Source organism: Chiloscyllium plagiosum, unplaced genomic scaffold (genome assembly GCF_037043375.1).
Source record: "Chiloscyllium plagiosum isolate Xiang-an unplaced genomic scaffold, Cpla_swu_hap1 HiC_scaffold_4, whole genome shotgun sequence".
Lineage (NCBI taxonomy): Eukaryota > Metazoa > Chordata > Chondrichthyes > Orectolobiformes > Hemiscylliidae > Chiloscyllium > Chiloscyllium plagiosum.
Window position 1 is genome coordinate 52,377,027 of NW_028270142.1, and position 15,393 is coordinate 52,392,419.

Genomic DNA, 15,393 nt, shown 5'->3' on the forward strand with positions numbered 1-15,393 from the left:
GAGATGGAACCAAGTTGTGTGTACAAATGGACCTTTGGTTGACAACTGGTAGCAAATCAGCCTGAGGTCTAAGAACCAGTTATTAATGGTAATGACCTTCTGCCTGCAACAAATATGTTGTTTGACATCTTGGGGGAAAAGGATCTGTTTCTGCCCTACATTTAAAAGTAAATGAAGCCTGGAGGTAGCAGTTGGTTTTTTCCATCAGCAGTTGCTGTAAGTTGTGGCTTTTAACTGTAAGTCTGAGATTTTATAAATATAAACTAACCACCTTGTACCTTCTACAAGCAAGTGAAAGTATCTGGAGAAGGGGAATCTAGGAACATCCTGTGTTGTCAAGCCAAAAGGACAACCTTGGTTAGAGACAAAAAAAAACTGCAGATGCTGGAATCCAAGGTAGACAAGCAGGAGGCTGGAAGAACACAGCAAACCAGGCAACATCAGGAGGGGAGAAGTCAGTATTTCTGGTCCCAGCAGACTCTACGAACAGGGAACACTTAAATCTTCCCGGTTTTTCCTTTGTGTCGATAATTCCTTTTTTTTACTGTCTGTATAGAGTTTGAATTTTATATATCAATCATTCATAATTGTTTATCTGTGGGTTGATTCAGTGTTAAAAATAATAATTCTTCTAAAATATAGAAACCTGGTCAGTGCTTTCTGTCAGTCTGAATTTAAAAAAGAAATAAAATAGACAATTCTGCATATTTTTATAAACCTTTAGCCTTTGTGATGACTCCAGGAATATTGGGGCTTGTTTATTAGTGCACCACCCCAGTGGGGTGGAACAGTTAATTTAGAAAGTCAAATCTTTCTTCGGTAATGTTAAGAAGGATAAGGTTTTGTCTTTCACAAGGCAGTTTTCTGACAGGGTATTATAAAATTACACTATGAAGGTACTGAGTGTAACGGTTTGCTATATATTTATTCATATACATGAATAAGAAATGTTTGGAAGGTTATGGGCCAAGCGCAGGCAGGTGGGACTAGTTTAGTTTGGCAACATGGTCGTCATGGACTGGTTGGACTGAAGGGTCTGTTTCCGTGCTGTATGACTCTGTGCTTTTCTCTAACTAACGCTTTAGATTTTTCATCTTGCATACGTTGAATCATTTCAAGTAGTTACTTTCGCTGTGTAGATGAGACGATCACTTTATAAAGAGCAAGATCCATTAACTACAATAACTGAGTGACTAGTCGTGATGCTGTTGGTAAACTGAAGAACAGTGCCTACTGAAAAAAGCCTGCTCTTTGAATAGTATTGTTTGATCCTTGTGATGCTGTCAGTGCTGTGCTGAAATGTCCATCTGTATTCTGTACTGAAAACAGGGAATGGGATGACGGTCTAATCTAATTAGGAAATATTGACCACTTTTGGTTACTGAGTGCAGTTTTGGTTTCTTTATCTGAGGAAGAATATTCTGGCTATGGAGAAAGAGTTTCCTGGTATGATAGGACTGACATATGAAGAGAAATTAGATAAGTAAGGAGTTTATTCACTGGAGTTTAGACAAATGAGGAGGGCTCTCAGAAACCTATGAAATTCTAGATGTTTCGATGACTGGGGAGTCCAGAATTAAGGGTCATAATGTAAGGATACAGAGTAAGTCATTTATTACTGAAATGAGAAATTTCTTCACCTAAAGTAATTAGCCTGTGGAGTTCTCTGCCACAGGATGCGGTTGAGGCTGAAGGACTGACTGTTTGCAAGAAGGAATTAGATATAGGAGAAAGCAGCAACAGGGTATTGAGTTGGATTATCAGCCACGGCCCAATTGAATGGTGGCATAGGTGCGAAGAATTGAATGGAGGATTCCTGTTATTTTCTGTTTCTGTACCCATTAGAGTTTCAAGGTATGCGAGGTAAACTTATTGAAATATGTAAGATTTAATAGGATGGATGCCAAATGATATTTTGGAGACTAGAACTAGACACAGTTTAAGAATAATAGTCTCTCTTTTATGATGAGAATGAGAACTTTTTTTCTCAAAGTTATGGCTGTATGCAATTCTCTTCCCCAGAAAGCAGTGATATTGAGTTCGTTCAAAGCTGAGTTTGAGACACTTTTGACAAACAACCAAGTTGAGGTTTGTAAGGGCAGACAGGAAAGTGGAATTACAATTTCAACCAGATCGGCCATAACCTTGTTGAATGATGCAGCAAGCTCAAAGGGCCAAATGTGACACAGTCCCACAGCTAATAAGAGGCATAAGTGCCATCAATTGGCCAATCTCTGCTTTTACATTATAGCTTGTACCATTTAAAGGTGCATTGAATTACATTGGAAAGTGATCAGTTATGCCTCATTTTCCACATAATGATATGCATAAGCAATGTAATACATTAACTTACATTATCTCATTGACATATTGTGTGCTTGCTAACCACTAGTGTTAAAATGGCAACACTCTTAAAGTTGTTGATGATTGTGAGGATTTGGACAGTATGGCATTTAATTGAATTACAAAGAAGGTAATGCAGTTTGCATAGACAATTTGGATCAGGTTATATCCATGATGATAATTATACTAATGATTTTGTTCATAGTAAAAGTGCATTACTATGTTGTCATTACCCATGTGTCTTTCAATTTACGTTCTCTGCCAACATAGGTTTGACTGTATTTACGAGCTGTCATAAAATCAACTCTTCCCAGCAGGGAGAAAGGATTAAATTACAACCCCGCAGACACAGAAGTGTCTGTTAAGGTCCTTATCTTTTCAGGATTCATGCTGTAAAGATTGAGACACTGGGCAGGAATTGTACTGAAATGAAACTGAGTCAACTATTTTAGGCAGTTTCCAGGCAAGATGTTCATTTAAATATTGTTTGTTACAAAAACTGCATGACTTCATCTGTTGGTATAGTCCCTCCAATTCTAAATGTGCTGCTGTAAAAAGAGCAATGATTTTCATCCATTATTCATTTTCTTGTCACTAAACAAGAAAATTGGTAAGAGTGACTTTTCTTATAGGAACTTGTGTCATCCTATCAGCAATATCTTTTGTTAATGCAGACTGGTAAAGACATTCCATAAGTTTACTGAACAACACTTTGTACTTATTACAGTACCTTTAATGTCTTAAAACATTCCAAAGTTTTTCAACAGCAATTATCAATGAAATTTGACACTATTAAAGGAGACTGTTGCTATATTGGAATTTTAAAAAAAATTTCATTATAATTAGGAGTAAATTAATAATCAAACTCAAGGTGAGTAAGCAGTTTTTAATACTGCATTTATGGTGTACAATATATTAGGTTAAATTGAGATAATGAAATCTGGAAGATAGTGGACAAGACACAAATCCCAAATATACTTCAGTGAGGCTAAATTCTACAGTTGTCAAAATCCTCTATCTTTGTAAATATTAGAGACAAGTTCACGCTGTAAGCCAATCCACCTTTCATTCAGAAAAGACACAAGTTTGTGTCTTTTAATGCTATGCAGATAACTAAAAGTCAGCCAAGTTTGTTCATTTACTGTTGGAGAGGAAGAATTTGATTGGTTAATTAGAGAATTAATGGGCACAATAATCTCTCAGTTTTATTTTGACATGAAAATCTTTTCAGAGTAAATTTGCTTAGTTTGTTGCAAGAGTTGAATGCATTTGAGGTTTTTCTCCAGTCTTGGGATCCGAGGCCCACAAGCTATTTTTTGGCAAAGAGCTAAATTACAGGGCACAATCATGGACTCTGTCACTTTGTATTTGGGCCCATGGATGGCTTGATTTGGCCTGACCATTGTGTCTGTCAGAAATCTGATAAAATACTTTTGAAAGGAACTGACTGGTTGAAATATTTTAACTCGTGCTATTTTCACTATGTATGTCCTCCGAAAGATGAACAATGATCAAAAAGTGTGCACTGCAAACCAGGTGAACATTGCTGGCATTGTAGATGCCTTCAGATTTCTCCTTAAATCACTGAAACCTTTTACAACTGTTGCATTAGAACTCATAGTTTAGGAAACATGAAATGCCAGCAATCGTTCTCTAATAACTACATCTGAGAGATTACTTTTTTGAAAAATAATTTCTCATATTGATTGCTGTAGAAGCATCAAAATTTGCAAAATACATTTACTGACAGAACATCATGTGATAAGAGCATGGGGTAGGGACAAATTGGATTACACTTTCAAAAAGGATGGGCCAAATGGCTACCTTTTGCACTATAACATTCAACTATGATTCTATTTGTACTTGTGTATCAGATTCACAAGTTATGTTGCTCTTTCATATTGTATCTTCGTGCATTACATGTGCTAACAAGGCTGAATGGCTTTTTCATTCAGAGAACTGGCACAAAGTTTGGTTGCAGTGTTATGATTTTTGTGCTATACTTTTTGTGGCATCATTTATACTGGAAAATCCTTATGTCAATGTTTTGTCATATTAATTGTCAACTTCCCAGCACTAAATACTGTTATAAATGCTTTATTAATCATAAGTAATATAAACTTGCCCATTATTTTGTAATTTGTATTTTTCTTAGTCAATCATTCTGTTGCTTTTATCCAAGTCTTCTGTTTTTGGTATATAGGTGTTTGGTTAGTTCAATTACAGATAAGTGTGAAGTGTTGTATTTTGGACAGTCAAATCAAGGTAGGAGTTTCATCGTGAATGGTAGGGCCTTAAGGAGTATAGTGGAACAGAGGGACCTTGGGGTTCAGGTGCATGGTTCTCTGAAAGTGGAGTCACAGGTAGACAGGGAGTGAAGAAGGCTTTTACACACTGGTCTTCATCAATCAGGACATTGAGTATATAAGTTGGGAAATTATGTTGCAGTTGTACGGGATGTTGGTGAGGCCACACTTGGAGTATTGTGTTCAGTTTTAGTCACCTTGCTATAGGAAGAATGTTATTAAACTAGAAAGAGTGCAGAAGAAACTTACAAGAATGTTCCAGGACTCAAGGGACTGGGTTATAGGGAGGAGGGGTTGGACAAGCTAGGACTTTTTTCTTTAGAACATTGGGGACTGAGGGGAGAATCTTATTGAAGTATCTAAGATCATGAGAGGTATGGATAGGGTGAGTGTACTCTTTTTTTTCCCACGGTTGGGGAATCGAGGACTAGAGGGCATCAGTTTTAGGTAAGAGGAGTGAGAATAAATGGAACCTGGGTGGCAACATTTTTACATAGAGTGGTACATACAGAGGCACCTCAATTATTCAGCATTATCCGATCAGAATAACAAGATCAGAAAGTCTCGATGCTTGGCAAACTATGTTATCCAGCATTTGATTAACCTTCGGTTCAACCCGTCCATGCCGACCAGATATCCCAACCCAATCTAGTCCCACCTGCCAGCACCCGGCCCATATCCCTCCAAACCCTTCCTATTCATGTCTCCATCCAAATGCCTCTTAAATGTTGCAATTGTACCAGCCTCCACCACATCCTCTGGCAGCTCATTCCATACACGTACCACCCTCTGTGTGAAAAAGTTGCCCCTTTGGTCGCTCTTATATCTTTCCCCTCTCACCCTAAACCTATGCCCTCCAGTTCTGGACTCCCTGACCCCAGGAAAAGACTTTGTCTATTTATCCTATCCATGCCCTTCATAATTTTGTAAACCTCTATAAGGTCACCCCTCAGCCTCTGACGCTCCAGGGAAAACAGCTGCAGCCTGTTCAGCCTCTCCCTGTAGCTCAACTCCTCCAATCCTGGTAACATCCTTGTAAATCTTTCCTGAACCCTTTCAAGTTTCACAATATCTTTCCGATTAGAAGGAGACCAGAATTGCATGCAATATTCAAAAGTGGCCTAACCAATGTCCTGTACAGCTGCAACATGACCTCCCAACTCCTGTACTCAATACTCTGACCAGTAAAGGAAAGCATACCAAACGCCTTCTTCACTATCCTATCTACCTGCAACTCCACTTTCAAGGAACTATGAACCTGCACTCCAAGGTCTCTTTGTTCAGCAACACTCCCCAGGACCTTACCATTAAGTGTATAATTCTGGAATAGTGGTGTTGGAAGAGCACAGCAGTTCAGGCAGCATCCAAGGAGTTTCGAAATCGACGTTTTGGGCAAAAGCCATTGTTTTTACCTCATTAAGTGTATAAGTCCTGCTAAGCTTTGCTTTTCCAAAATGCAGCACCTCACATTTATCTGAATTAAACTCCATCTGCCACTTCTCAGCCCATTGGCCCATCTGGTCCAAATCCTGTTGTAATCTGAGGTAATCCTCTTAGCAATCCACTACACCTCCAATTTTGGTGTCATCTGCAAACTTACTAGCTGTAACTCTTATGCTCACATCCAAATCATTTATGTAAATGACAAAAAGTAGAGGGCCCAGCACCAATCGTTGTGGCACTCCACTGGTCACAGGCCTCCAGTCTGAAAAACAACCCTCCACCACCACTCTCTGACTTCTACCTTTGAGCCAGTTCTGTATCCAAATGGCTTGTTCTCCCTGTATTCATGAGATCTAACCTTGCTAATCAGTCTCCCATGGGGAATCTTGTCAAACGCCTTACTGAAATCCAAATAGATTACATCTACTGCTCTGCCCTCATCAATCTTCTTTGTTACTTCTTCAAAAAACTCAATCAAGTTTGTGAGACATGATTTCCCACGCACAAAGCCATGTTGACTATCCCGAATCAGTCCTTGCCTTTCCAAATACATTAACATCCTGTCCCTCAGGTTTCCCTCCAACAACTTGCCCACCACCGAGGTCAGGCTCACCGGTCTATAGTTTTGTCTATAGGCTTGTCTTTACCACACATCTTAAACAGTGGCACCACGTTTGCCAACCTCCAGTCTTCCGGCACCTCACCTGTGACTATTGATGATACAAATATCTCAGCAAGACGCGCAGCAATCACTTCTCTAGCTTCCCACAGAGTTCTAGGGTACGCCTGATCAGGTCCTGGGGATTTATCCACCTTTAACCGTTTCAAGACATCCAGCCCTTCCTACTCTGTAATCTGGACATTTTGCAAGATGTCACCATCTATTTCCCTATGAAATATTCCCCGCCAATGTCCTTCGGTTAATCGAGATTCCTCTGAATATGTAATGAGCTGCCAGTGGAAGTGGTTGAGGTGGGTACATTGATGACATTTAAAAGGCATTTGAACGAATGCATAGATAGGAAAGGTTTAGAAGGATATGGGCCAAGTACAAGGTAATGGGGTTAGCATAGATAAACATTTTGTTTGGCATGGACCAGTCTAGGCCAAAAGGCCTATCTCTATGCTGTAGATCTCAATGACTGTATAACTGGCTGGATGGCTGGTTTATAATGCAGAATGATGCTGAAAGTGTGTTCAATTCCCATACCAGCTTTCTCAATCTTTCCCCTTACCTGAGGCATGGTGACCCTCCGGATACACCACCACCAGTCATCTCTCTTTAATGAGAGAGCAGCCGTTTGGTCTGGTAAGACTACAATGACTTTACTCTCTATGTCATTAAACTCCTTCACATATCTATCTGTTGTCTATTGCACTTAAGTGTTGTATTTTCTTTAAACAGAATCTATGAAAAACAAAGACATCTGTTGGAAATGGACAAAGAAACTGTTGAGCACATATCACCAGAGGCAGCACGCAAATGTAAACAAACACACAGAATGCTGGAGAAACTTCATTTTGGCAGCATCTGTGGAGTGAAGAACAGAGGCAACATTTCAAGTCCAGTATGACTCTTGTTGAGAACTTTATATACGCACAAAAATCTATTACTGTTATATTTATGGTCCTTTTGTAACCTCTTCTACAATAACTAGTACCTCTCCACCCTGGCTGAATAATTCTGAATGTGCGAGGAATTATACTGACAACCAATTTAGGAATGTCAGTGTGCTCCATGGCAACAACTCTGGCAATCAGAGAGCATTGGCCAACCAATCACGTGCTCATGTGCTATAAATGTTGATTTTTCCCTTGAATTTGTATTCTTGCAAAATGTCGTGATGAATGGAAGATGAAAAGCTTCAACAAAATGTCCTTTTTTCAGTAACTTTAAATAATAATGAATTATATCTCATTTTCTCGTGTAAAATACATTACTTTCCATTTCAGTCAAATTCTAGGCCAGCAATTTGGGTAGCTTTAGGAAACATATGGACAATGAATACTCTCCTGCACCTTCCCCCTACCTCCACCTTCAGCGATGTGTAATTATTGAATCTTCCACATTTAAGAATGATAAATCAATATTTAGTATTCTCAAATGCCATCATAAGATGTGTTCGAAGATGATTTTTTAAAAAATTAAATAAAAATGCTGTGTTGCCATTGAGTACTCAAGTATGTGAACCTGAAAGCAGACTTTATAGTAAATTTGAAAGGGAATTCTAGACATCTTTTTATTCAAAAGTAAAACAAATTACAGGTGTATGGGAAAAGTGCAGGGGAGTGGTATCGGTTGGATATAACATTGAAATAACATTAAGAATTCTTCCAGTCTTAATATTATAACACAGTAACATTTTTATTTTACCGTAGAAGAAGCCTGCTGGAGATTAGGATTGTTAACCTAAAGTTTCCAAGCATGAAAGATCCATCATTAAGACATTACTGTAAGTTAAGTTGAATGAAAACAAGTAATAGGGGCATTGCAAATAAGTGGTTTACATTGAAGATTTTCATATTATTATTGGAGATTGAACTAAAAGTTGTTTGACAAAATCTGAATTATCCAGTTGATAATGAAGAATCTGTTTGCCTTCTAATTGGCAGGACAGGGTGTCAATCAGCAAGAGTGGAATTTTTAGGTGATCAATGAGGGGAATGTAAGGTTGGGTGGCTGGAGATAGAAGATTGAGTCTTAACACAGAAATACATCTAAGCAGAGTTTGCAATCCCACTGCAGACTGGTGAGATTACATTAAGCTGGTCATTATTGGTTGTTGCACTGCAGTGTTCTTTGAACACTGAATCGTTTTTCGCAGTTACTGTTAGCAGGGCAAAATGGTAGCCTGGTTGCAGCTGCAATGCCAGTGAGTGTCTCAGATAGTGACCTGATACACTGACTTGTCAATGCAGCCGGAGGATGTTTTAAAAGGTTATCTTCATGTTTGAATTAATGCAGAAAAGTGGAACTCCTGTGTAAGAGATATAGATGGCTTAATGCAATGCAGGTTAGGCAGAAATTGAAGAGATTGAGCTACTTTCAGAGAAGAGCTATGAATAAAGGAGCTCTTTACACCACTTCTGTTCACTGCTCTAAGTAATGATGTGTGTTCTGTAAATATTGCAAATAAATATTTTTAACCCTAACATCTCTGTAGCTGCATTTACATCTGGCATTCATATTCAGTGATTACATAATCAAGGATGCCAGAGGACATGAAATTAAGCAAACTAGTAAAAGAACAAGAGAGAAGATTATTTTTACAGTGAGTTGTGCTACACTTGAATGTATTTCCTGAAAAAAACTTGGAAAACAATCCAATAGTAATGCTGGAAAGGGAACTGTACATATAGTACAATTGAAAAGGAAACATTTACAGGTCTATGGGGAAAGGACAGATGTAGGGATTCATTCAACTGCTGTTTGGAAGAGCCATAAAAATTGAAATAGACTAAAAGGCCTCCAGAAAAACTACTGTAGTGAGCAATGCCATATTGGGCAATATCCAATAAAAGATTACATGTGAGAAATTAATGGCAAACATTAGCTTAATGTGAAAATTGCCCATGCTAACAGACAATTCAAAATGAAATTACAATACTCAAATAGGAAACTGGAAACAGGGAAAATGGAAAAAAAAGGTTATGATTATGGGTCAAATAAGGAGTTTTAATGGATTACACATCAGCTGGGTGATTGGTTAAGAAAAGGACACTTGCGATATAATGTAATTTATTGAATGAGGGAGCAGGCTCATGGGACAATATAGATACTGTTTTTTCTTATGTTCTTATGCAATTTTGTTTGCGTTTTGATACACAGTCTAAAGTGACTGTGGCGCATGAGAACTGTAACACATTACACCATTGAGTCTGGAGATATGATCTTGTTCCTGTGCTAGCTCATGTTGAGTCCCTGATTTCAAAATTACCAAAATAAGGAAGTATTAAGTAAAGCCCAGAAGCTTCCCCTAGATTTTTTTGTAAAATTGCAAGTTCAGTCACTCTGGGTTGTCTCCATACAATCCCATTGGCTAGCTATAATGTATTAGAGTCATAGAGACGTACAGCACTGAAACAGACCCTTCGGTCCAACCTGTCCATGCCGACAAGATATCCCAACCCATTCTAGTCCCACCTGCCAGCACTTGGCCCATTATCCCTCAAAACCCTTCCTATTCATATACCCATCCAGATGCCTAATAGATCTCCAAACCATCTTTAGTGAATGTTGGTGTGTGATACCAATGTAAGGAGAAAATGACTTTAATGGTGTAGCACCTTACCAGATGGGTTTTCTCTGCAGGCTAATGTTATATGAACTAATTTTCTTCTGCCCTACATTCCTGTGTTCCACAAAAGTTGGTGTTTGTTGTCAAATCAGCACTTCCAAAGCACAAAATCTTCACCTTTAATGTGGAATATTTAGAACGATAAGGCCACTTAATAACAATGAATGTTGAATTATAACTTGTAATGTGCACTTGAGCAAACATAACTTCGATAATCATTAGGTCAAACCTAATTGTATTAGGGATATCCCAGTGTGCCAGGCATTATAAGTAAGTGTTGTGGCTCCTTTTTCATACACTGTCTGTGACCAGCAAGTGTGGAGCGGGGAGCAGGCTGATTTGAGGACCTCTGGCGGATCCGAACAAAGTGATCTACAATAGGTCAAGGACTAGGTTGAAACGGGCTGTGGGAGATAGAAGAGGTAGGTCTCAACCTGTGCCTCTCTTCACTGCATGGCCTTGGGTATCCATGGAGAGGAAGCATGTAGTGTGTTTCAGTACGATTAATATCTTCCATGTTTAGTGAATACGTCAGAGGTTTTAGCGTGTGACGGATGCTGATAGCAGCATTATGATTAAGTTTATTAAGTTTCCTTTTGTTGAAGCTCTGTAAAAAGGGGGCATATTTAGTTTTGTGGTTCATAGTGATGTCACTGGTGAATGCTGTTCTTCCTTTTGGTTAATCATAAAGGTATAGCAGCACAATGGTAGTGCCCCTGCCTCTGAGCCAAAACGTTCACATTCAAGTCCCATCTGTGCTGGAGGTGCTTCCTCACATAATCTGAACAGGTTAATTAAAGTAATTAGATTATCTTTCTGTCAGCAGTCAATGAAGGTGGGATATCACATACGTGCACAAATATCATTTACAGAAATGTAAAGATTAACATTTAGTGACTAAAATATGAAGTACAGCTACCAAATTATGAAAATATCGATTTTTATTTTGCAATGGAATGTGAGCTCCTGACACAGTTACAGCTATCACAAGTAAACTTTTTTCTAGTTTTATATATACAGTTAAAACTCTTTTGGGAAATGGCATCATTCAGTACATGACCTGGTGTTAGTATTTTTATAACTGGTTGAGGCAGAGATTTTATACAGGACAGCATTGGAGGCATTATAATGAGTGTCTGAACTCATTCCATACATGACAATGCTTTAACACTTTGCTTTTTGTGGGAGCTTGCTGTGTACATATTGACTCTGCATTTCCTAAGTTAGAACAGTGCCTGTATTTCAAATGTACTTCATTGGCTGTAAGTGCTTTGGGAGAACAGAGATTTGTTTTATTTTGATAATGAACTTCACTTTGCCAAATGTACTGGAACTAATATGAATTGAATGAATGACCTTATCACACTATATGTTTTAGGCAGCAGCACAGCTTTGAGATAATAAATTATTTAAATATAAACTAGCTCACCTAGAAATTATTTGGGAGCAAATGTACAGGAATTGTCAACTTTACATGAGAATAATGACAGTCTTCGACCTTTTTTAGCCTTCCCTACTGGCTCTCCAGAGTCTTCATTACTTATCTTTCGATTCCTAATGTTACTGATTCCCAGGTCAATCTAGATTAAGTGCACCAAGTTATCAGCAAATGCATTTGACATCTTTCAAATTGGCATCTCAACTTGGGTGTGGCAGCCTTTGATTCCCACAAACCGTGCTGCATGTTCTGGTTACTGGTGTGTTTGGCCAATGGTGCCATATTGAACATCTTTCACTGCTTGCCCACTGAGCTAAGGGAGAAAGGAATATTGACAAAGTAAGACAATATAATCATTTATTTTGAAGAGAAAGCTGGCTGTACGGAGAGGCTGTGTTGTAAGATTCAGTCTTTTTTTTTCAGTGTAAGTTAATATCAGCAGTTGAGCCAGCCATCATGGGATTCCCCATGTTCAGCTTGATCCTTCAATCACTTTATATTACTATATATCACAGTTCAATAGTCTGTCCCCCCCTTTAAGATTAACAGGTTTAATAATATTTTAAGCTTTTCATCGTCATAAATTGTCAACATGCAGTCATACATAATCTACATGTAATCTCCTTAGTTATTGTTAAGAATGGGGCACTCAGCTCTATATCAACAATTGCGAAATACAATCCTGAACTTAATTTTCATTTAGCATTGTCCCTGTTTTTCATTTTATACTTCCTATTGGAGGATTCCCTTCAATAAACTTTTGAAAACCCTGCCTTTATCGAGCATGCAAATCACTTCATCCTCCCCACTCTGGTGTGTTAACTTGACATTGAATTGACAATGTCGAGTCCAGTTGCAGCAGGCAGGAGCCCCCAAGGCAAACCAGCTGTAGTACACAATCTGCAGATTCCGTTTGCTGCTCCTGCTGGGTGTCATCTGTCTCCACCGTCTCACAGTGGATAATTCCTGTTCCTCTGACATCATTTGCTTGAACAGCTTCTGCCTCAGGCCTTGTCTGTCCAAGTTCACCATCAAACGTTGGAGCCACATACTTGATTGGACTCGGCACGCCTCCAAATGCTGGTGCCTCAGGTCTTCTTTCTACCAGCATCAAGATCGGACCCCACCATTGCATAACCGTCATGACTGTGGCCTCGGCTTTCCATGGCAAATACCGCCCATGGACCTATTTTGCTCAAGCAAAGTGTGCCCCATGCTCTAAAGTTGTCATTCACATTACTCCTATCGCTGATGAAGTCTGCCTCAACAGGTTTGGATTTCCCCGCCTGTTGCAAGCAGCTGACCTGGACACAGCCATTTGGATGACAAAATCCTGCAGTAGATGATCATCGTTACATCGCCTGTGGGTAAACATGACAAGACTCTGCAAATGAGTATAGGGAGATTTCTAAATAAAATGTCCTGCACACTAATCCTAAATGACACAATAGTTTCTGGAGGACAAGACGCTGTATGTTGAAAGGAGGAGAAAAGTGACAGAATTTGCTGTGGATATCTTTTGTTCTTTAAAAAATGATGATGACCACATATGCTGATATATACGCTCTAAGCAACTGAGACTACCATAATTCTTTATGCTTAGATGAATTTTTAATACCACGTGACCAGTAGAGCTTCAAGAACATTTTGTTTTGGACTTATCTAGTCTGTTTTTATAGGGTTTGTTGAAAATAACCTACAATATTATGACATTTACACAGTTGTTTTCTCAATAATTTTTGACCCATTGCAATAGCATTTGATTTACAGCATTAAGTCTGTGATTCAGTTTGGAACTAACGTCCTTTCCTTCTTGGTGGAAAAATTGATTACCTGCAAGTCAAATCCCATAATTATTACAACCAAATGCAAAGATGCAGACCTGTGTTATCAGAGTACAAATGCAGTCTGCTTACATTCACTTAAGAAAGGTAACCATGCTATTCTGTAAATAGCAGTGAAGCTAATGAAGGTTAATAATTACAGATAATGTCACCACAGCACTGAAATTGGACCACGACTTTGCAGTAAACATTTTATTAGGATATTGGAGAAATCGTCGCTTTTCTCTCCGGTAATTTTAGTTCCTTGCTGACTAATTCTGTCTTTCAGAAATGGTTCCAATAGTTACTGTACAATTGAGGTTAGACGGACTGGGTTGTAGTTTTCGGGTATACCAGAAAACTACAGCCCAGTTCATCTAACCTCAATTGTACGGAAACTATTGGAACCATTTCTGAAAGACAGAATTAATCTGCACTTGGACAGGCAGAGATCAATCAAGAATAGTCAGCAAGGTTTGGTTATGGGCAGATCATGCCTGACCAACTTGATTGAATTGTTCAAAGAGGTTTGTGAGAAACGTTTGTGAGAAGGAAATTGAGAAACAAATTTGTCAGGAGATCATGTCTCACAAACTTGATATTGAGTTTTTTGAAGAAGTAGCAAAGAGGATTGATGAAGACAGAACAGGGGACGTGATCTATATGGACTTCAGTAAGGCATTCGACAAGGTTCCCCATGGGAGTCTGGTTAGCAAGGTTAGATCTCATGGAATACAGGGATAACTAGCCATTTGGACACAGAACTGGCTCGAAGGTAGAAGATAGAGGGTGGGGTGGAGGGTTGTTTTTCAGACTGGAGGCCTGTGACCAGTGGAGTGCCACAAGGAAAGGTGCTGTGTCCACTGTTTTTCATCTTTTATATAAATGATTTGGATGTGAGCATAAGAGGTATACTTAGTAAGTTTGCAGATGACACCAAAATTGGAGGTATGTGGATAGCTTATCTGGGCCATCTCATCATTATATATATGTCAATAATGCTGCCTTTCAATCTCCACTGCTCTAAAGTTATCTCAGATTACAACGGGATCTTGATGAGATGGGCCAATGGGCTGAGAAGTAGCAGATGGAGTTTAATTTAGATAAATGTGAGGTGCTGTGTTTTGGGAAAGCAAATCTTAGCAGGACTTATACACTTAATGGTAAGTTCCTGGGGAGTGTTTCTGAACAAAGAGACCTTGGAGTGCAGGTTCATAGCTTCTTGAAAGTGGAGTTGCAGGTAGATAGGATAGTGAAGAAGGTGTTTGGTATGCTTTCCTTTACTGGTCAGAGTATTGAGTACAGGAGTTGGGAGGTCATGTTGTGGCTGTACAGGACATTGGTTAGGCCACTTTTGGAATATTGCATGCAATTCTGGTCTCCTTCCAATCGGAAAGATGTTGTGAAACTTGAAAGGGTTCAGAAAAGATTTGCAAGAATGTTGCCAGGGTTGGAGGATTTGAGCTATAGGAATAGGCTGGGGCTGTTTTCCCTGGAGCATCAGAGGCTGAGGGGTGACCATATAAAAGGTTTATAAAACCATTAGGGGCATGGATAGACTAAATAGACAAAGTCTTTTTCCTGGGGTAGGGGAGTCCAGAACTAGAGAGCATAGGTTTAGGGTAAGAGGGGAAAGATATAAAAGAGATCTAAGGGGCAATTTTTTCACACAAAGGGTGGTACGCGGATGGAATGAGCTGACTTAGGAAGTGGTGGAGGCTTGTACAATTGCAACATTTAAA